This window comes from Pongo pygmaeus, chromosome 3, assembly GCF_028885625.2.
Source record: "Pongo pygmaeus isolate AG05252 chromosome 3, NHGRI_mPonPyg2-v2.0_pri, whole genome shotgun sequence".
Classification (NCBI taxonomy): Eukaryota; Metazoa; Chordata; class Mammalia; order Primates; family Hominidae; genus Pongo; species Pongo pygmaeus.
This window is the reverse complement of record NC_072376.2, coordinates 44,798,782-44,823,507: the sequence shown is the minus strand read 5'-3', so window position 1 is coordinate 44,823,507 and position 24,726 is coordinate 44,798,782. Positions and strand designations below refer to the sequence as shown.

The following is a 24,726-nucleotide window of genomic DNA, read 5'->3' as shown; positions in this document are numbered from 1 at the left end:
TTCATAAAACCTTAAAATATCAACAATAAAAAAGAAAAATGCACTTTACAAACACAATTTAAAAAACTAGGATAAATTGTCTTGTATTTTAGTTTTTCTGGGCCCCTGATTAAAACAATATGATTTGGGATTTTTTTCCCCAAGTATTAGGGAACAATTAACCCTAATGTAAAGCAGTCACTATGAATGTACATGGGAAAAAATGATTCAATATTTATCCTAGATAAATACAATGTTCTATTTGGTATATAAGACATATTTTTAATGTTATTTGATGCAAACATTTGTTATGGTAGTGATCATAGGTTTAAGTAATTTTCTTTTAAATGTGTAAAACTGAGACCTTTGTCCTTTAAGATGTTAGTGCTAAATTAAAAAAAAAAAAATCGTACTTGAATGGCTAAGGAAGGAATGTTTTCAGTGAAATCTGGATTCTTTTCAGACTAAAATATTTCACAGAGAATAGAGCTGCTAGTGAAAGTCTAATGTGAACACACGGCATTTAATTTCTATCAAAGTTTTAATAGTCTGAGTAAAATGTGGCTATGAGTAAAATAATAAAATACAAGTGGAATGGCATGACAATAGTGCCCTACTGGGACTCAGGCAGCAGCAGTGGAAGGGGATGTTTCAAGAGCATCTGTCTCTTTGGCAGAATTCAAAGGCAGCTGCTCTGGTTACTTTCGTAATGCTCATGAGATTTCCATTTGATTATAGAAGCAATGTCTGCTCTCTGTTGCAGGCCTGGAGTCATCTGCATTTGCCTTACTTGTGATGCTGAGTTATTTGTTTAATTGCTTTTGATGAGAAAAAATAAATGCTTCTTGAGAAAAAGCTTTGAAAAGGTTTAGCAAGCTATTATAATTTAAATCCAGCTTTGCCTGCGTATATCCTTTTTCAAATCTCATTCTTATTTGTATTCCCAGTATGATGGATGACAACAGTTGCAAGCTTATAGTATCACTGTTCTTATCATGCCACGGTCTCTTGTAAATGTTGTTCTGTTTTTTTGAGGTGACCTATTATATCTCTCTTTGCTGCCCAATCATTTTCATGTAAGGGACTGATAAGTACGTACCTGCTATTTTTCTTTCCATGAGTATTTGTTCCTTTTTACAAATACTTAAAAACTTGGGACTTTCTTATCCTACCAATATGAAATAATTGCCAGTACGCTTACCTCTAAAAGTGAGATTGTAAGAGTCTGTTTACATGCACCTTAAATATTTGTACAAGTCAACTGTACACAAATTATGGAGCCTGTAAACCTGGCTGGGATTTGCTATTTTGTCATTTTTTAGCTGATGTCTTGGGAAATATACTTATCATTTCCAAGTCTCACTTTCTTCCTCTGTAAAATATTGAGATAAGATAACACATATTTTGAGAAGGCATAATGCATAGATACACATTAAAGTTTCTACAGAAAGAAAATATGTGTATTGATCTGCTGAAATTAGCTATAACCTTGGGGACATTAAAGAAATACAACTAACTACTAGGTGATGAAAACCTCATTTAAATGGTTTATTTTTTAAAGCGCATTTCCTATCAATATATCTCAATCCAGTTATCTAAAATAAGTGGCTTTTGGAAATATAATCTCTTGAAATGTGTGTTTTGTCTTGGATTCACAATTTTTATGTGACAAAAGGGAAAAATACAGGACAGAATACAATTTATAAATAAAAGTCTCTACAACTCATCAGGATTATAAACAGAACATTATTAAAAAGAGATCAGAAAGTTAGTTATGGAAATTGAAAGAGCAGGATGACACATGGATACAGAGGTTGAGTGGAAATTATGCAGCCAAAATTTAAAAGAAACACACAAGATATGTTTGAAAATGAAAGATTGTTATGGCAATTCAAAGTGCCAAGAAGAGTACAATCAGTGAACTCATTATATTATGTAAATTAAAGCATAAAACATTTAAAAAGCTTCTAAAACTAGTTTACTTCCAAAGAATGTAAGAGGTGGTTACTAGAGGATTATATGAAATGACATGATAAATTCATAAAATATTCAGAGTTATCACATCCTTGAAATTAGCAGCTGTGTTGAGTATTTCTTATTTATTCTTCCAAATCTATTTCTTACCCTCATTTTCTCTACTCTGTGCCTGGGAGGACAAACCTCCCTTGATTGAATAATTAGATTTCCCTTGCCCATTTCCTATTGGGTCTAGAGAATATCAGATGATGGGGAGACAGTGAGGAGAGAACATGCTATTTCCCCAGCTCCTCTCCCGCCATGCTATGGGGTGGTAGGGTTTTTTTGTTTTTGTTTTTTCCCCTTGACCTCATCCCTCATCTTCTGTGCAGCCACAATATTTTGAGCACTTACCTACAAAATAAGAGAAAGTTTTCACCCTCGACTTGTCTCTACTCCTTAACTTTCTCGATGCTAGTAAACTACTGCAATCCTACAACCCTCTGAATCCTACCACCCATCCAGATTCTGTCTACTCTTCTCTCTCTCTCCCACTTCACCCAGGCTTGCCACAATCATGATTTTTATCACAATCCTTTCTTCTCTAGATTAATGATTCAGCCTTTCAATTCCTCTCCATACTCTAAGTTTGTGTCTGACCCACATGTTCTCCGTATAGTGACCTATTTTTGTTTTTTCTTCTGCATTTGTTTTGAAGATAAAAGGAGCTTTTATTGGATTTTAATATCTCCATTTATTAAAAACAACTGTGATATTTGCAGAAAAAATGATCAAAACTCGTTCTTAAACTGGCTTCTGGTGATTTGATTCTCATCTCATGAGAAATACCACAAAATGTATTCAGAGGCTGTTTCTAGTGGGATGGTGTGGTGGGAAAAGAATTTGAGTATTTGAGGCACTCGGTCTTACATTTCTGATTCAATTAGGACAGCTTCATTTTTATCTGCTTTATACATGATTTGTATTGAAGAGAAGATGTGAAAATGTTGGGAAACCATCATTGTATTATTTTTCCTAACAAAGATTCTCTTTATTGCAAATTCAATATAATCATGCTTATTACATAATATCCTAATAGACAAAAGCATAAAACATGCACCTTGCCCCCAGAATCTAACATTATTCTGGAAATTCTTTGGGTTTATTCATTTTCTAGTGCCAGGCCTGTTGTCTTTTCTCTGATGAGCAGGTGGAGAAGATCCAAATACAAGTCAACTTCCCCATCAAATTGCACAATTGAAAGTAATATAAGTGTTATTAATTTACTAAATGTATTCTTAATAGATGACATGAACATATAATTTTCAAAAATGTTCCCAAAAGCTACAGAAGGAATTGATTTTGTGGCTAAAGCTCTACAGGTAGTCCAAGTGAGCTAATTGTTTAATGCCTCCTTTCTGATTATAGAATCAGAAATGTGTATGTTTGTTGGCTTGTATATTGAAATTTGGGGTAAGAAAAGCTCCAGGCTAGAAACACTAGTTATAGATAATACTAATTGGCTGGAATTTTAGATTTTTGTATACTTTTGATTTTTGCAAGCCTTTTGATTCTTGCGTGCTCTCCCTGCTCATGTTAGAAAGCAGACAGCACTAATACTTGCAATTTTGTCCCCCAAACTGGTAGCTTTTTACTTTTTTAACTATTTTATTCTTTTATGTTTGAGTCCAAGGAAGCCAGCTGTGCTGCCACTTCGGACAGTCACAATCAAATCAATTAAGGACAGCACTCAGTTTGAAATCTATTTGCCATCTTATTTCAACTTTAAAATTTTTGAGTAAATATTTGTCCTGTCACTTGAACTACGTGGATTCTGAGTCACCTTCTGCTAATAACAGCTAAAGTCAAGAAGAATTTTCTCATTTGTAATATCTGCATGCCCACCTGGCGTTCAATCTTGCCATCTTTTACTAGGACAGAAAAGCTAGAGAAAAAGAAAGATTCCAAAAGATATCTATCTTCTGTGGCCTGTGTGATTTCCGAGATATGTTCCTTTCAATCAGCACCAGAGTGAACATATCTTGTTTCTGTGGCAACCAGCTGCTTTCAGTTATTTCTACTATTTCTAATTTTCGTTAGAAACTCCATGTTAGTAATTACTTACTAAATTAACCCTCTGTATTTAGTATCTTCCCAGTCCGAGTCCTCTTATTTTCTAAGCTTGTTACTTTCTGCTTTTAAGCAATTTGAAATACAATTTTACCTAATAACTCGAGAAAATTTTAAACCAACAGTAGACAATTTTTCTGGATCTCTTTTTATCTTCAGAAAAACAACTAAATATAGTTGATAAATTGATTGAAAAATTAATATAAAGTCAATGTTTTATTGGAAATAAAGATGTTCAAAATGTGCTTTTTATCTGCTTTCATTAAGCAATTCCATTAGCTCCTACCCTACTTTAAAGTATCAACTGCCCTTTATGTGATGTAACTAGATTTCTTGGTTACTTACTTGTTGGTTAGTGACTGAAGTTTTCAGATATCAGTTTGAAAATTTTTTATTCTTTTTTGGTAACACAAGTGTTAGCCAACTAAAAATTTGTGAATATTAAATTGTATCTAATATAAATATTTAATAATATAAATAAGCTATGTATTTTACAATATAGACATATCATGCATGTGAACTGCTTTTTATTCAAATGATTGATGAAGAGAAAGCAAAAGATAGTAATCAATGAGATTTATTAAATTTAGTCTTTACGGGTCTTTAATTTCTCTTGGGTATATCCCCAGAAGAGGAATTGCTGGATCATACGGTAATTCTATTTTAAATTTCTATAGGAACCTCCATGTTTTGTACAATGGCCGTGCCAACTTATAATTCCACCAAGAGTGTACAAAAGTTCCCTTTTCTCCACATCCTGCAAAAAAGAAATTATCTATTAAAGATATTTGAATGTTCATGTTCATTGAGACACTAGTCACAATAGCCAAGATATGGAAACAACTGAAGTGTCTATTGAAAGACAAATAGATAAACAAATTGTGATATATATGTATATATGTAATCTAATATATAATGAAATATTATTCAGCCTTTAAAAAAGAGATCCTGCCATTTGCTACAACATGGATGAACCTAACATCATTATACTAAGTGAAATAACCAAAGAAATAAAAATACTACACGATCTCATTATATATGGAATCTAAAAAAAAAAAAAAAGTCAACTGCTCAAAAGAAAATTAAACAATGGTTACCAGGAGTTGGGGGTGAAGGGAGGAGAAAAACGGGAGGCTGTCAGTCAAAAGATACAAAGTAGCAGATATGTAGAATAAACAAGTCTGGAGATTTAATCTACAGTTAATAATATTGTATTCAAGATTTTTGCTAAAAGAGTCTATTTCACATGCTTTTGCCACACACACACACACACACACACACACACAAACACACATGCAAGTGTAACTATATGAGATGATGGTATATTATTTTGCTTGACTATTGTAACCATTTCACTACCTATATCAAAACATCATGTTGTATTCCCTTAATATATGCAATAAAATATAAAACATTAATTCCTTCTTGGAATCTTTGTTTTATGAATCTCAGAATTAACAGATTTGAAATTATCAGCAATCTCCCTCTATCTCTATTTTATTTTTGTTACCATAAATGATCATAATTTTTAATATCATGACTTTTTTTTAACTCAATGTTTAGAAATCAAAATGTCCAATTGTAGACCTGGCTTGGTGGCTCATACTTGTAATCACAGTGCTTGGGGGGCCAAGGTGGGACGAGGGCTTGAGGCCAGCGGTGTTCAAGACCAGCCTGAACAACATAGCAAGACTCCATTTGTACTTCTTTTTTTTTTTTAATTAGCCAGGTATGGTGGTAAAAACCTGTAGTTCTACTACTAGGTAGGCTGAAGCAGAATGATCCCTTGAGCCCCTGAGTTTGCAGCTGCAGTGAGCCATGATCACACCACTGCACTCCTGTCTGGGCAACAGTGCAAAACCCTGTCTATAAAAATAATAAATAAAAAATAAATAAAAATTCCCAATTTCATTTAAATGTTCACTTAAAAAATTCAGCAAATGTGTATTTCAATTAGCAAGACAAGAATTCGAGTGCAATGGATTTATGCAAGTGCAGGATCAGATCCTTCATTTAAAATTCGATATTTTGATCATCATGGAATTATTTTGCATTAAAACTGATTTTTAGTATTATTGAGTTAAAATATTTATCCTGAATATTGAGCTTTTATACACCCTAACTTCTTTCCTTCTTCAGTGCTAACTCATATTACTCTATCATAGTCTTATTTATTACCAAGATTCCTTAACAAATTTGACATATTCACTTTATATTATTTTAGAGTTTGCAGCTAAAATTGAAGAGGATTTATGAATCCATGAAAATACATTTTAAAGACAATTTTTCATTCTGGTCAGCATCAAATTTTTCAAAACAACATATTGTGGCTTTTCTTCTGATAACCTCCTATTAAAATGAAATCAGAGTAAACAAAAAGAAAAGAAATTGTCCTTCATGAGTACTCTAAATATGTAATTGGAAGTTATTTCTATCTGATGCATTTTGCTTAAAGAGAAACCTCATTTAGTTGTATAAAAGTTGCATTTTTATCTAGGATGAACTTTTCAAAATCAACAAAAATCTAAATATCAAGTCAATTTTATATTATAACACCACAGATGTTTATAAGAGAAATATTGCTTTAAAATTATTATCTGTAATTAAACCTAACATTTTCTAGGGTGTTCTTCATTTTAAAAGGCTACTTCCCTATTCTGTTGCATATTTGACCAGGCTTCCCATAAGTGTGGCAATAGAAATAAAGTAATGAGAGTTTAATATGTAATAAATTATGTGATGGGTTTGTCTGTCCTGCTGGGGTGATGACGAGAGAAAAGAAAAGCAAAAAATTTTACTATAAATAAATATTTATATCTTGGATTTGAAGGTTTATATTTGTGGTTAAAAATATATAATTGCTAAAAGACCATGCATACTATGCCTGTTAGTTTTTACAAGTCTGAATATTATGTGATTTAATTTCAGTATTATTTCATGCCATATATTGCTCGGGTTTACCAATTCCTATGTACATTGGTATATCTGTAGCATTTTTAATCCTTGAATATATGTTTTCAAATATTTTACATTTATAGCTGGAAGGATTCCATGGGCAAAGCCAATGAGAGGAAAACAATTGTATCAAATAAAGAATGATTGAATTCTGTTTCTCTGAGGTAATGTTTGGTATATTTGATTCAGTCATAGGAAATCATTTAATACTTAAGTGAGCTATACAAGTGAAAGTATGTCTCTTTAGCATCTGGCTTTAATAACTCTTATACGAAATTATGTGTTCATGTGCTTTGCTTCAATGTTAATATAAATGAAGGGAATTAACTTGGTGTGAATATACTTCACAGCATGCTATGCTACAGGAAATAATGCCAAATACACAAGTAGAATTAGTAATTAAAATTAGGCATATACTAATTATCACAGCATGAATAAGTATATCTACCTTCTTACTGACAACCATCATTGAAGATAGTACTGAGAATAAGTAAGGAAAGTTGTTTTGTAATCAAGACAAATGTAGTTTCACCGAGAGCCTCAACAACAAACTGTGATTTTTGGTTTGTGTGTATGTGTCTGTATGTTTATGTTGGTTTTCACAGGAGACAGAAGTGAAAGTAGCGACCTGAATATATTAACATCTAATGCCACTAAGGACCAACCCTTTATACATGATAAGTCTTGCGTTTCAAAAATGTCGTTACTGCATACTAACCCACTAAGTAGCAACTGCTGCTCCAACTGCTGGCATTTATAAGCCAAATTAATGTCTCGGCAGAACGATCAATTACTATAGAATTAGAAATTTTGGTGTTCCTTATCATAGTCAAATCCAGTATGTTTAATATCCTAAGTCCACAACTGTTTTCCATCATCATCTCTTTGACACTGCCTTGAAAAAAGCCACAGTAGATAGGTATCATGTAATATATTGTTTTATATATATATATATATACACACACACACATATAATATAAATATAATACAATATACATAATAAACAAGTCTAGAGATTTAATCTACAGTTAATAATATTGTATTATATTCAAGACATGTAAGTATATATAATATATATAACATATATAAATTCTATATATAATATATAAAATTCTGTAGTTTTAAAAATAAAGAAGTCTAGAAGCAAGACCAAGTACATGTAGAAATATAATAAATTAGACATTTTTATAATATATAACACATATTATCAACAAATATCAAAAGTATATCCCTGCATCATTTTAGGTAGTACAAAATTATGCCTGATTGACTGAAAATATGGATTTAAAAAATAAACTATATAACTATGAATAGAATAAACATGTAATTAAAATATATACAGTCTTAGAGAAGAAAATGACTCAAGAAGTAGAAAATACAAATAAGAAACTGATATATTTTAAAGAGAAAAAATTTAAATACTACTACAAGTTAATAAACATTTAAATAATTAAAATTCGAATGGCAATGATTTGAAAAATTCAAAATATAACCTAAATAATTAATACTTAGGATGCATAATTAGTTTAATGCCAATATAAAAGCAAGAACATCACAAAATGAAAAACATAAAATGTTCAATAAAAATAAATCTCAGTATGAATCAAATAAATGTACTGTTAAAACAATAACAGAGCATTTTCCTCATTAGCAAAGATTTAATGGGGACAAAAGCAAGCAGGTAGGTAAAGTGGTAAAATTGAATTCCTTGCAATTATTTGTGAAAATATAAATTTAGTAATAATTCTCAATAGACTTTACATATATACATATACAATTTCATCTAAAGATTGCTTTTCTGGAAATGAGTCTTGTTAGAAATACTGTTTAAATACATAGCTAAAATAAGCTTAACTAAATTTTATTTTAATATTAAGAGGTTGGATGCAGTGGCTCACGCCTGTAATCCCAGCACTTTGGGAGGCCGAGGCGGGCAGATCATGAGGTCAGGAGATCGAGACCATCCTGGCTAACATGGTGAAACCTCGTCTCTACTAAAAATTACAAAAAATTACCTGGGCGTGGTGGCAGGCACCTGTAGTCCCAGCTACTCGGGAGGCTGAGGCAGGAGAATGGTGTGAACCCGGGAGGCGGAGCTTGCAGTGAGCCAAGATTGAGCCATTGCACTCCTGACTGGGCGACAGAGTGAGATTCCGTCTCAAAAAAAAAAAAAAAAAAAAAAAGAGAGAGAGATGAGCATACATGTAAACGATTAACGGCCAAATCAATTAGATGATTACATAATAGTATGGAGTTCTTAAAAGGTGGGCTGCTATTACAAGACATAGAAGGGTGTATAGTGAGCAGCCATGAATAATGAACATGTTTTCTATCATGAAGAGAATAGTAATGTAAACTAAAACAAGTGTAGTGATTTTTACTTCGAAAAAAAATCTCCACTTTCATCCACATTACATGTATTATGAATGACCTTTATGGCATGATGCCATAGCAAACATACAATAGTGTCCATTTATATATCTACCATGAAAAAAATCAGTTATCATGGACAAAATTCATCTTTACGGTAAAACAAAAGAAAAATCAAATGAAGTAATCTATAAAGATTAAAACATGAATGGCTACATATTTCATAAAAAGCTAAATTGTATTTTGCTGAAAATGCCTCTTTGGTAATAATAAACTTCTGGTTGATGCGTTTATTAGTATTTTTATGGTTTCTTAATAAATCATGGTGCAACAATTTCAAATTCTCACAAAGTAATGTAATGAAACAAATTACTGGAAAATACAACAATAATAGTACCATGACAACAAAACAAAGGTCTTGCTATTTTTTTTTATTTTGGTGCAAAATATAGCTTAATTGAGTTGCTTTCTGAACACTTAACCCATAAGGTGTATGATTACTGTAATCAGTAGTGCTTACAGAGATTCATGAGCACAGCAAAGAGAGAAATAGATTTTGAACAATGGGTGCACAAAATGAATGCTTCACGAAGAATCCACGCCTTGTAAAACATTGGCTGCTTCCTGCCCTATCTCTAACCTTGAAAAAGTCAAAGCAGGTGCTGTTAATCTTCTGTCAAATTCTACTCTCCTTCCTCTGGCTCTTACTGGATGAAATGAGAGAACATGGAGGGTACAGACAGTCTCCATGCATCAAAAGCTATGCGATGTTAAGAAATAGAATGAAAACAAAGACATACCACTGCCCAATACTCTGCTTTGCTAGTAAAATACAGTGAATGTAATGGTCCATTACCTGCCAAATAAAATTATTCCCAAATGGAGCTATGTGTCATTTATATGGGAAATTATGTAATAAAATAAGTACTCAGGCGATAAGAGTAATCAGCTGGAGAATTACGTTCAAAACCTATCAAAGGAGAGATAAAATATGGACATAAAATCAGTGGGAAAAATCAGCACAAAATATTTATTTGTCACTAATGGTTTGGGATATTCTGATCACTTTTAGCTACATATTCTGCTTGTATCTTTACAGAGATAAAATGAATCGTACCAAATATTGTGACCTTTTTACATTGTGGATTTACTATTCAATCATCTTTAGAATATTATGAACCATTACATTCAAATAAATGATTCATGAACATTCAAAGTAAAAATCAGAGTCAGCATTCTGAAGAGTAGCTATATTCCCAGATGTGACAATATATCTTCTGTGATATAGTCAAATAACGAGAAATAATTTTGCTCACATATCTCCATGCATGATTTTCTGGCACACAGAATCTTGAGAAATTCAAAATCTAAGTCATATGGACTTGACTGGATTCCTTGTTAAAACTTCCTGGAGTTTTCTTTTACTTAGAGATTATTAGCTTATGGTCATTTCAGGTGCAGGATAAGACTTCTCTCAACCATATTCTATTGGTCTACCATATAAAATATTATCACAAATATTTCAAGACAATTAGTGGAGAAAACAATGAAAGTGTCATCAGTCTCTGCATGCTTTTATTAATAAAATGAAACCCAACTTTGGTAGAAAATCAAAATGTGCTTTGCTTCTTGGGATATTTTTACAGATTTAGTGAAAGTACATAATAATGTTTTGTTTTGTAAGTGAAAAAGTTTTCATCTGGAACATATTAAAGAATAGTCCAGAAACTGAACCATTACCATTTACTAAAGTAAATGTAGAGATTCAAAGATTTTCACTAAAGAAAGAGAAAAAAAAATAGTGGAAATAATACAATTAAATTTATTTAGAAAGTAAAAGAACAGAGATCTGGAAAAAAGAACCACTGTATAAATGTGACTAAGAATACTGAAACAATAATATTATACTAAATGTGTGGTGTACCAAGCCCTCTTGTAAACAATGCAAAACTCAAAGAGGAATAAAATCTGATTCTTTTTGTCAAAGAGCAAAAATAGAGTTAAATCCACGTATTTTCCACAAAACTCTATCTAACTGGGAAATATGTACATACATATGTAAATTATAAGATGAAAACCATACCATCTCTATTTTTGAATAGAAGAACCTAGAAGCATCACTTTTATGCATATTTTCAAAGAAGCTCAATAATGTAGAGAGGAAGTATCCTTCAGTGCTGCCTTTCTTCTTTCTGCAGTCTTCTGGCATGTACTGAAATCAACAAAAGCTTCAATGGCAGAAGAACATCAACAGATAAGTAGGTGACCTGAGAGGGACTGACATGAATAGAATAAATATTGCACAATGAGAGTGGGCATCGCTGTCCTCGTGACAGGCTAGACAAATTGGAGGAAGTTTTGATGCATACTAGTACAAGATAGCTTTAAGTTGTATGTTGATTTTATGATTCTCAGTAAGAGAGTGAGGGGGCTAGATAGACATGTAATAGATTTGATTTGGGTAGACCTTAGTTCTAAATGCAATGCCGCATCACTGTAGATTTATTATTATTTTATTTCCATTCTGAATTTCTAAACATATTGAATTTTTTATTATCCAGATCAGTGGATGGTAGAATTGATATAGATGCAGAAAATTCAAGAAAAGCAAATTTTCTTATATTTAGCTTTAGTGTGTATGATTTTGTTTCAGCCCTAGCTAAACATTCCTTAATTGTATATATTTTAGGCAACATTCAAATTATTTGATACTCACTGAAAATACATAAATCACCAAGAGGAGACATGAAGTCTCCTGAGAGGCAGGTGAAGGCAGTTGTTAATATGTTTAGGGTACTTTCTATAGTGATTTTTAGTGCAGAATAGAGAGCATTCCCTTTTACCACTAATATCACCACATACCCCATCTATATGCCAGGTGCAAAAATATTAGTCACACCAACAATATTTTTTAAACTATACATTTTTAAAAGTCAAATCCTATATTGGCTTCTGTACCTGACCAGCCTGAACTTCCAGCAGAAAGTACAGATTGAACATCTTTAATGTGAAAATCCGTTCTGAATTGCTCTGAAATCTGAAACTTTTTGAGCATAGACATGACACCTCAAATGGAAAATTTCACACTTGACCTCTTGTGATGGGCCGTAGTCAAAGTCCAGTCAAAACTTGGTTTCATGCATAAAATTATTAAAATATTGTATAAAATTTCCTTCAGGTTATGAGTATTTTTGAATTTAAAAATATATAAGAAATATAATTTTATATATATGAAAATATTCCAAAATGTGAAAACAATCTGAAGTCCCAATCACTCTAGTCCTAAGCTTCTCAGATAGTAGATACTCAACTCGTAACTTGATAAATTAAGCTACATCAATAACACAGACTAGTACGAACCTATTAAAAATTGTATGAATGAGATAAATTATATGTGTGGAATAATAAGAAATATTTATTACTAAAGCATAAACTGAATAATAAAATGTAATATTTGAATGTAGCTGCAACCATATAAAGATCTTTGTGGTATACATGTACAGGCATGAAAAGGAACTTAATAAATAAGATACAGCTAAACCAATTAGCCAGCATAGTGGCGGGAGCCTGTAATCCCAGCTACTCGGGATGCTGAGGCAGAAGAATTGCTTAAACCCGGGAGGTGGAGGTTGCAGTAAGCTGAGATTCTGCCGTTGCACTCCAGCCTGGGCAACAGAGCGAGACTCTGTCTCAAAAAATAATAATAATAAAAGCTAAACCACAGAATTATAGTCAACATATCAGCTTTTCATTAAATGTTTACCCTCCTTTGTGATTTTTTTTATATTCATAATGTCTTACATATTAAATTTCAACAATAGTAAATATTTACCCAGATATTAATGAATATGTGTCCGTATATCCACAAACTTTTATGTTACATAACTTCAAAATATATTTAAATACACTTAAATATATTTATATAAGTACAGAAAATAGTACAATTGAGTAAAATAATAATTCAATTTTGATCAAAAGAAACATAAAGGTAATATGACTGATACAAAACTTATTCATTGACTATTCCTGTGTTTGATACAATATTCTAAAAGGGAGATTTGTTGGTTAAGTACAGTCTCTTGGGTCTTTCTAAAATGAGTCAGAAGATGGAGAGATATTTTTCTTTTGTGGCTATAAGGCATAACTAAAGACTCATTTATTCATTCATTCCTTCATTCCCTCCTTTTATTCCTCTGTCCATTCATCCATTTATTATTCAATCCTTCATTCATTCAACAGATATTTGTGCATGAGAATTACATCCAAGGGTAAACAGATTATCATATAAACAAACATTACTGGCATTTATTTAATCTATAAAACCAGTGAGGTACCAAAAAAAAAAAAAACCCAAAAAACTACCACATAATTACATTCCATTCTAAATAACATTATATTTGAAAGTATCAGGGGAACTCTTTATTTAAATGTGTCCTAATGAAAAGCATATCTAGAAATGTAAATAAAAATGTCTTAATTTATTAACATAATATTCATATGTCATTTAAAAAAAAATAAAAGACATACTTGTTTTTTACTGTAAAAAGTGCCAGGAAAAGGGGCAACATACTTTAGAAATATTTTACCTGTAGGGGGTATATTATCACTAGCTTAGAGGTTTAACTCCAATTTGTTTCTTACAGTTCTGTAGGTCAGAAGTCTCACAGGGTTCTCACTGGGCTAAAGTCAGAGTCAGAGGTTGGCATTCCTTTCTGAAGCTATCAAGTGAGACTCCATTTCCTTGATTTTTAGATTCTAGAGGCCTCCTACATTCTTTGGCCAGGGTCCCTTTCCTCTATCTTAAAAGCTAGCAATGTTGCCTCCCTCCAACCTTTTTCCTATTTCATACTTTCCTCTGACCACAGCTTGGAAAGGTTCTCTGCTTTTAATAAGCCATTTGATTAAAGGTGGCCCACATAGATAATCCAGGCTATGCTCCTTTTCTCAAGGTCAGTAAACTTAGTCAGATCTTCAAGTCCTTTCTTCCTACTTAACGTAATATATTTACAGCTTGCAAGGATTAGGGTGTAGACCTCTTTGAGGGAGGGCATATTCTGCCTCCCACAGGGACAATACTGAAGAATTGGAATGATGACAGTATTTGCAAAAATAGTAATGTTCATCGTGATCTGAAAATGTTCCTGACCACCAGAGAAGAGGCTCAAGGAGGAATAGAAGACTTCTTTTCACTCATGAGACTGGCTAATAGAGTCTACTGTATTTTAACAAACATCTGTTTTTCCATAAGCCTTCAGATATAGTAGCCATCAATTCCTACTTGTTTATTTTCAAAATGATCCTCTATCTCATGAGTGTGGTTATGAATATAAAATAACTTTATCTGTAAAAGTTAACATTTTGTTAAATTAATGTCTGCCTGAGGAAAAATCTTTCCCTCAAAATCTGGTAAAAGAGAAGTTATTTCTTTATATTGAAAGCTTTAATTTTAAAAAGTAATAAATATTCCTTAATTTGAAAATGTACTGAATTCTCTATATGAATTGGAAAGGCACTAACAATTATTTCCCTCTACAGATCATTTTGGAAGTATTGTGTGTGTGCCATGTATTCCAGCAGCCCCTCTTATCTGTTTCATAAGGAGTGCATGCTGCAACTCTGGTCTGCCATGTTTGGATGTGCAAATTACATATTATCCCCCTCCCCAGGGATTCCATTTATACAGACTTTATAAATTAGTGTATTTAGTTGCCATAATATTGGGCACTCCAAATACTCCAAAAAAGTATTTGGAGTGATATTACTTATACTACAACAATTTTTTTCACAGAAAAAGAGGACTCCTTTTTAGACTTTGTCCAAATTCAAAAGTAGATGATGATGTGACTTCATAATCTGGGAGTGGTATCAGAAAACAAATATGCTGGTATCTAAAGAGTGACAGTAAATGTAAATGTCTTAGACAACTCTTCTGATACCAATGATGTTTCAACTAATTTTTTACCATAGATCTGTTTGTCTAGCCTTTGCCTACTGTTTTTCCTTCAGGCTTCTCTCTCTTTTCTATTTACAGGAATTATCATCCTGAACTCTTTGGCACTTCTTCTTTCTCCACTCCACCCAGGAGGAAAAAGTACTGCTCTGTTTTCAGATGGGGATAATCGATTAAAAAGCCTGAATCCTCTTCACTGTGACTAGGAGCAGATGAGAAAGAAAGGAAAGCAGAGACAGAGTGGGGGAGAAAGAGAAATCCAACCTTTCTATTTGGTTGGATTTTACATTTTCCAGTTTGAGAGGGTTGGAAGGAATGGGGGGAAAGAGAGAAAGTAAGCCCATTTTAGCCCTTGGAGTACTTATGACTTTCAATCTAGTGTGATGGTTAATAATAAGTGTCAACTTGATTGGATTGAAGGATGCAAAGTATTGTTTCTGGGTGTGCCTGTGAGGGTGTTGTCAAAGGAGATTAACATTTGAATCAGGGGACTGTGAGAGGCAAACATACCCTTAATCTGGGTGGGCACCATCACCTCAGCTGCAGCACAGGCAGAAGAAAGCGGAATGAGCTGACTTGCAGAGTCTTCTGGCCTTCATCTTTCTCCTTTGCTAAGTGCTTTCTGCCCTTGAACATCAGACCCCAGGTTCTTTGGCCTTTGGACTCATGGACTTAAGTGGTTTGCCTAGGGCTATTTGTCCTTCGGCCACAAACTGAAGGCTGCACTGTCAGTTTCCCTACTTTTGAGATTTTGGGGCTGGGACTGATCCACTACTGGCTTCCTTGCTCCTCAACTTGCAGACGGCCTATCGTGGGACTTTACCTTGTGACCACGTGAGTCAGTTCTCTTTAATAAACTTTCTTTCATATATATATATATCCTATTAGTTCTGTTCCGCTAGAGAACCCTGACTAAATCACCTAGCTTTTATATGTAATCACAAAATCACCATCATTTCTCCTAATTTAGCTCTTGCTTTTGGCTACTGGCTGAGAATACCCTCAGATTTTCCATTAACCACCTAGCTCTCTAAATGTTCAGCCAGGCTGGGCGCGGTGGTTCACGCCTATAATCCCAGCACTTTGGGAGGTGGGTGCTGGTGGATCACTTGAGGTCAGGAGGTCAAGACCAGCCTGGCCAACATGGTGAAACCCCGTCTCTAGTAAAAATACAAAAATTAGCCGGATGTGGTGGTGCAGCTGTTCAGGAGGCTGAGGCAGGAGAATCACTTGAACCGCAGAGGCAGAGGCTTCAGTGAGCTGAAATCGTGCCACTGTACTCCCTCCTGGGTGAAAGAGCAAGACTCCATCTCAAAATAAATAAATAAGTAAATGTTCACCCAGTTTCTCTGCTTTTCCTCCACTTACTTTAGGTGACATATGCATGCTGTTATATATCCTCCCATTTACGCAGGAAATTCTGTATTGTCTCAGTATCATCACTACAGCAATTCTCCCTGACTTACCCTATATGACAAGCTTTCATACTTGACTGTATCAATTCCATCATTTGCAGGTATTTGTATCCTCTTGAAATAAACATGCTCCTGATTAATAAATGTTCTTGTTGCTCCATTCTTCACTTTTGCCAGCCAACTACTGCCCCATTTCTGCATTCACCTCTGCAGCAAAATTCCTCAAATGAATAGTCTGTATTCACATTTCCAATATTTCTCTTCTGTTTCTCATAAGTGTACTCTAATTAGGCTTTCTGCTAAAGCCTACTCTACTAAAATTGGTCTTATCAATGGCTCTGATGATCTCACATTGCAAAATCAAAAGGATAGCTCTTAGTCCTCATGCTAAAAAAATCTACCAGCCGTGTTTGAAACTATTGATCACTCTCTCCTCTTTTTTATATTTATGTTTATTTGACAAATAAAAATTATAATAAAAATTATTTACATTTATGGTGTCAACATCCTGTTTTGATATATGTATATGTTACGGGATGACTAAATCAGGCTAACTAACATATTTATTAACTCACATACCATATCATTGGAAGCAGGGAGTAGAATGGTGGTTATGAAGGGATAAGGGGGGTTGTGTTGACTGGGAAGATGTTGATCAAAGAATGCAACATTTCAGTTAGGCAGGGCAAATTGGTCCAAGAGATCTAGTGTAGAAATACAATATGGTGACTACAATTAATGATGTATTATATACTTGAAAATTGCTGACAGAGTAGATTTTAAGTGTTCCCACCACTCGCTTCTCTTTAATATACTTTCTTAACTTGGCTTTCAGAATACCATGGCTTTCTTCCTACCCTACCCATGGGTCTTTCCCAGTCCCTTTGATTTTTATTCTTTTCTCTTCAACCTTTTTATGTTGTATAACCTTGATCCTCTTGCTTTGAATATAATTTATTGAAGATATCATTTAGTTATATGCTTTTTAATACAAATACCTGGTGATTGATAATTCCAAAATTAATATCTCAGCTAGATATCTTTTCTGAATCTAGTCTCTTGCTTATCCTGCTCAAAAGTGTCTCTTGATGGTTAAAATTTGAAAGCTAACATCAATAAAAGTGAATTCATGATGTCTTCCTTAAAACTTGGAATCCCTATCACTTAACAATCTTAGAAATGCCACTCCAATCTTCTGGTTTCTCAGGAAAAAGAATGTGGGATCACCCTTCATTCTTCATACCCAAACAAATAATCAGTTGTGCTGGCTTTGTTAAAAAACATGCATGTATCACAATTTTCTGTAAGCTGATGTTAGATAAGTCAAATTCAAAAGGCTTTTTTAAATTGTGGCAAGAGGGCAGAAAACATGACTATTTGGTTCACCACTGTGCAAACAGTACCTGAAATGAATGCTCTTGATACAGAACCCAAAAGCAATGCAAAAAAAAAAAGGAAATACTTACTCTAGGGTAAAGTCAAACCTAAGACTTAATGATCAGTAAAAGAGATCTTTTTCTCAAATGTATCTTTCATATTCACAAATTATCATTAAATATTTTAGAACAATTTTTGTGAGTAACCAAAAGTTCCTAGATATTGTGCTTGTTTTTATTACATCAGATTTTAAAAATGTGTAATTCAATTTAACCTAATTTCCATTCTATAGTAGGCCTTACCCTAGCATCTTGCACAATGTTTAGGGATCAGAGCATGAAAAGAGTTATATGTACTTTTTTCTTCTGCTAAGACATTTTTAGAGTACCCCTAATGCAATGTTAAAACTTTTTCTTATGCTCTTTATCATTTTATTGGAAGCAAACCACCATGGATATTACTTTGACCACTGTTAAAGAAATAATTATTCTGACACTAAAATTATCAGAGAGACTTTATTCAGGATTACTGCAATAAGTGTCAAGACTATTGCAGTAAGGAAGAAAGGTTAGTTCAACTTGAATAAATAAAGCAAAGATAGCTAAGGATTCATAGCAAATGAGCAGAAGGGGGAGTCAGTGAATGGGAAATTACTAAGAGAAGATATCAAGGTAGGGGAATTCTTGCTAAACACACTTAACAGGATTCTTGATATTAACAGGATTCTTCAACGTTCCTACAGCCACTTGTAGACAGAAAATCTGTGCCCAGTTCCCATTTTCTCTCCCCTCCCATGTTGATTCAATTGTTAAGCGTGGTTTCTCTATCAAACCCCTCACTGAACACAGACCAAAGATGATCAAATACCAAGAGTGAGGATGAGGAATTTAATAAGATATTGAGTATAATCAGATATAAAGGATGGGGGATTCTTTCCATATAAAGGATGGCTTACGGGAGATTCTTGCTAACACTGGGCTAGTTGGCCCACAGACAATGTATAATGACAAGGCCTAGTTGAAAACAAGGATCAGACCAGCCTGTCTACATTTGTTCAAGGAGAAATTCTTTGTCAGCACCACCATTTATCAAAGATTTTAGGGCTTCTTGATGTCCTACTGCTTTTATTGTTTCATAACATTATGATTGACCAAAATTGTCCAAAGAGTATGGTGCCAATAGCAGTTCTATACCCAAACCACTGTGTGATACACTACTTCTATCTTCCAACCTGAACATATCTCTCCAGGTAAAACATTCATGAGAGTTTCCAAACTCATTCCTTCATCTATTTGTTTTGCTATCTCTAGTTATATCCCTGAAATTCACTTTGCAGTGTTACTCTTTGTTATCTCTTTAATGACTCTATACTTTAGTTTCTACCTTGTACTTTTCTAAGATGCTAGATTTTGTACCCCAATATCACATGGAAATGTGTTTATGTCACGTGTTCTCAGTAGGAGGATACCTCATAAAGTCTATCTTATTTTAGTCCCAAGGCCTCTCACATGTCTCAGAAGAGTATCTCGACCAAACTGTTAGAGTCATATGATATTTTATTTCATTTAATTTAAAAGTGTTATTAATTATAGTAATATTTTTTAATTCTTTGAATATCAATTGATTATTTTTTGTTTTATTTACTTTGTAGAAATCTTCTGTTTAACTGACTGTTCACTATAACATGTTTATCAATTTTTAAAGTTAATTATAAAAATAGTGGGTTTTTTTGTCCCTGATAGTGTGATGTCATACGTTTCTCTCTTATCCTCCCAAGTTATAATTCTGAAGTATTTTACCAGCAATCTCAATGCCACTCTGGTTTTTAAAAAAACTGTACTGGAAGAGGAAGCAAATTTTGAATCTAACAAGTCAAGCCTGTTGTGCAATCTGGATTTTTTTTTTTTTTCTAATGGTTCATTCTTCAGTGTTCCTATAGCAACTTGTGGACAGAAAATCTGTGCCCAGCTCCCATTTTCTCTCCCCTCCCATGTTGATTCAATCTTTAAGTGTGCTTTCTCTATCAAACTCCTCACTGAACACTCAGTTCTTATAAAGACCAAAAGTATTTTCTGAACCATAAATCATATGTTGAAGACCTTGACACTTACTTCAGTTTCTTCTGGATTCTTCTTCCTACAGAATAAAATCTTGTTAATATTCTAAATTAATTTTCTCTGGTTCTTGCAATATTATGGAATACATAATGGATCACAGTGTTACTGCTCACCAGATTATGCCTCCCTTAACCTATAACACACTGTTATGTAAGGAACTACATCATCTATTCCCTATATAAAATGTAATTTTCTTGAAGGCAGGGTACTCTTGTATAACAAAACTCAGCAGAGAAGAAATAGAAAACCTAAATATTCCTACAAATATTTTTTAAATGGAATCCATATTTTAAAACTTTCAAAAGAGAAAACTTAAGACCCAGATATTTTCACTGGCAAATTCTACTGAACATTAAAAGAAGAAATAACACCAATTCTATACATCCCTTCCAGAAAATGGAAAAGGAGTGTTATGGTTAATTTTATGTGCCACTTGACAGGGCTAAGGAATGCCCAAGATAGCAGCTAGAACATTATTTCTGGTGTGTCTGTGAGGGTACATCCAGCAGAGATTAGCATTTAAATCAGTAACTGTGTAAAGAAAATCATTCTCACCAATGTGGGTGGACATTATCCAACCCATTGTGGGCCCAAATAGAACCAAAAGGAAAAGAATGAGCAAATTTGCTCTCTCTTCTTAAGCTGAGACGTCCATCTTCTTCTTCTTCTGCCCTTAGACATCAGTGCTCCTAGTTCTCTGGCCTTCAGACTCAGACCAGGAATTACACCATTACCTCCCAACACCCACCCCACAGGCTTTAGGACTTGGACTGAATTATGCCACCATCTTTCATGGTTCTCCAGCTTGCAGATGGCAGATCGTGGGACTTCTCAGTCTCCATAATCATGTGATACAATTTTTATAAAATATACACACATACATATATCACATATATCCTCTCGGTTCTGTTTCTTTGGAGAATCCAGACTAGAGAAAGAAGGGAATATTTACTTGATACTAAAATGTGAGACAGCCAGTAAAAGAAAAGACCAATATTTATTTTGAACATAAATGCAAAAATCTACAATGAAATATTTTCAAATTAAATATATCAACATATAAAAAGAATACTACATCAAACATAACCTAGTGGTATTTGTTCCAGAAATACAAAGTTGGGTCAACATTCAAAATTCAATCTATAGCTCATCATATTAACAAAATAAAGAAGATACACAGCTGGGCATGGTGGCTCACTCCTGTAATCCCAGCACTTTGGGAGGCCGACACGGGCGGATGACTTGAGGCCAGGAGTTGGAGACCAGCCTGCCCAACGTGGCAAAACCCTGTCGCTACTAAAAATACAAAAACCATCCAGGGGTGGTGGTCCCAAATATAGTCCTAGCTACTCAAGGGGTTGAGGTGGGAAAATCACTTGAACCCAGGAGGCGGAGGCTGCAGTGAGCTGAGATCACGGCACTGCACTCCAGCCTGGGTGACAGAGTGAGACTCCATCTCAAAAAAAAAAAAAAAGATCTGTTAAAATACAACAACACATTCTCCTCTCCTGGGCCCCTGTGTCCAGCAGGCTGCCCTGAGAAGTCAAGGAAAAGAAGGCTGAGCACAACAGACAGTAGGTGAGGTCTGCACTGCCACCAATTGTACTGCAAAAGAGCATACAGTTTGACCTGGCTTTTTCCAGTTTCCCACCGAATCCAGCCAGATGCCAGAAACAGGTGAATTGTAAGAGAGTGGACAGAAGAGAAAACATCTGATCAACTAAAAAAATATTGTCAAGTATGTGCCAACTACTTTGAGACCTCTTATGATCTGTAGAACTAGTGCTTATAGGATAGTTATTTAAGATAATGTAATACCAACAATAGTTGATCTTAGTCATTTAAACAATCTAAATGATAGGGAAAATGAATAAAAGAATCGAGTGCACGTAAAGCAGAAAATGTTCACAACACTGAAGAGAAAAGTGCACACACACACATATACACATACACACACATGCACACACACACACACACACACAGAAACCAGTAACAGCAATGCTCAGCACCCCAGTGCAGAGAAGCGGATGAAGAACAGGATTAGAACATTTGACCTCTAATCTTTGACAAGAAGGAAAACAAAAAAAATACATAAAGTCTCTATTTGAAGTTTTGATTCTCATGGGAAAGCTAAACATAAAGTCTTTATTTGAAATGTTGATTCTTAAGGGAAAGCTAAACATTCCTTCTGGGGTGATGAAACCCCAGAAGGTAATTTTAGTCCTGATGACTGTCAAGCACTGCTGGAGTGCCAGATAAATTCTGGTGAAGAGGTCCTAAGAAAGCACTCTGAGACAACAGTGGCTAACACAACATGCTGTTCTGTTTGGAAACACAGTAGAATCATATGCTAGAGATCTGTGAGAGCTGTATTAGGGAAGAAACTCTAAAGGAAGTGAGAATTTCACACTTCCTTGTCATTATCACTCTTTGTCAGTTTGTGTTGCTATAAAGGAATACCTGAGGCTGGGTAACTTATAAAGAAAAGAGGGTTATTTGGCCTATGGTTCTGCAGGCTGTACAAGAAGCATGGCACCACCATCTGTGTCTGGCGAGGGACTCAGCCTGCTTCCACTCAGGATGGAAGGCAAAGGGGAGCTGGTACATGCAGAGATAACATGACTGGAAAAAGAGAGGGGAGGGAGGTGCCAGGTTCCTTTCTACAAGAAGCTGTTGTAGAAACTAAGACAGTAAGAACTCACACGTTACACAAGGATGGCACTACATGATTCCATGAGAGATTTACCCCATGACCCAAACACCCCCTGTTAGTCCCCACCTTTAACGTGGGGCATCAAATTTTAACATGACATTTGGAGGGTCAAATATCCAAACCACAGCCATCAATGACAATGTAGTGGACATATCAGGGGAAGAGCACCCACTTGTGTTGGTGAGGTTTGTTTATGAATCTCAAAACCTGAGAGAGGAATCTGTGGGCTTCCTGCCTTATGAAGCTGAAGCAGAAATTTTGGCTGTGAAATTTCACACTACCATAACTGAGAAATGGGGACTAAATATGGAGTATTATTGTCATGGCCAAGCTTATATTGTGTGCAATGGATTCTCTTCCAAAATGAAAGTTGTTTCTCCTAGACTTTTAGAAAAATATCCTCAAGGTATCTACCTGCCCTGCCTTTCCTGTGCCTTAAATATGTATGTGATTGGCAAAATCAGTGCCTATTATGGGTGTATCTGTTGCATTAGGAACAACTGCAGAAGTTTATTCATTTTTTCCATCAATCACAACTGCTTTTAGGAGTTGACAGTGTCATTTCTGATCTTTTTCAAAACAGTGGAGACAAGGGTAAATGACTAAAGGAAATTTGGTATTCCTATTAAACAGGCAGGCATGATGCTTTTGAAATTTTAGTGGACCTCATGCTAGCACTTCTTTATGTTTAAATGATATAAATGATGACGCAATATTAGATGGGATGACTGAGTACCCAGCCAAGAATTTGTCCTCTGTAGTGCAGCAACAGATTTTGATTTCGTTGTTAGCATTGTTGTTATTAAAAACGTGCTTTACAAGAACCTTTTGAAGAAATCTCCAGGGTCACACCTCTGATATCATCTTTGTAGGCAGTAGTTTGACTGCAGTACTACATTCGTTCAATGAAGTGATGGAAGATATTGAAGTCTATCATTATTTTTAGTTTGAGGAAGCCACACATTTGGTAACCAAACTTGATAGTCAAATAAAACTCTCTGGGAAATTCCATAGAGCTTAGCAAGGTAACATGGCACCTCAACTGACCTCTGAGAGTTTTTATAAAGAAACCCTAAGTGTTCCAACTGTGGAGCACATTTTTCAGAAACTGAAAGATATATTCTCAGAACAGTACCTCAAAGATATGTTCTCAGAACAGTACCTCAAAACTATGATATACTTATTTCTGGTACCTTCAGTCATAGGATAGCTTAAATTCAATACATCTGAGGAACACCATGCTGACAAGTACAGAAGTCACTTACCCAGTCCAGACATGCTCTCAGCTGAGCTTCCTTGTTGAAGAGTCAAATGGAAACACAGAGGTAAAGATATAGGACTTCTGTTCCCCATGTTTGAAGCATTCCACCTGCCTGACATCTTTTTTTCCTGATATGTATGCATTGTTAAAGGATCTGTGTATTCTTCCTGTGACGAAGATTGAGAATAAGTGCTATGAAAATCTATGAAAGTGTCTCAAAGCATACTTAGACACTTCGATGGAACAAAGGTTGAGTAACTCAGCTTTGCTTAACAAAACTTTTGATATAAAACACACCAGATTTAATGGGGAGTACATATATCAAACCGTATACAACTAACAGCTTCCTGTGGATAATTCAGAAACCAGTGAAAATGCCTAAGAGATTTTTAAAATATGTCTTCTTTTATATTTGATGTTTGGAAGAAGAGCTGTGAGGCATATCTTTGCCTATAGGGTTTCCATTGAGTACATTAGCCATTAATGATCTATGTATTTAAAAG

General features: G+C 34.3%; 1 pseudogene; it reads left to right on the top strand.

Annotated features, from left to right (window-relative positions):
- Nucleotides 1-23,820, top strand: part of LOC129034530 (52 kDa repressor of the inhibitor of the protein kinase-like) — a 142,193-nt pseudogene extending 118,373 nt beyond the window's left edge.
- Nucleotides 23,821-24,726: the final 906 nt, after the last annotated feature.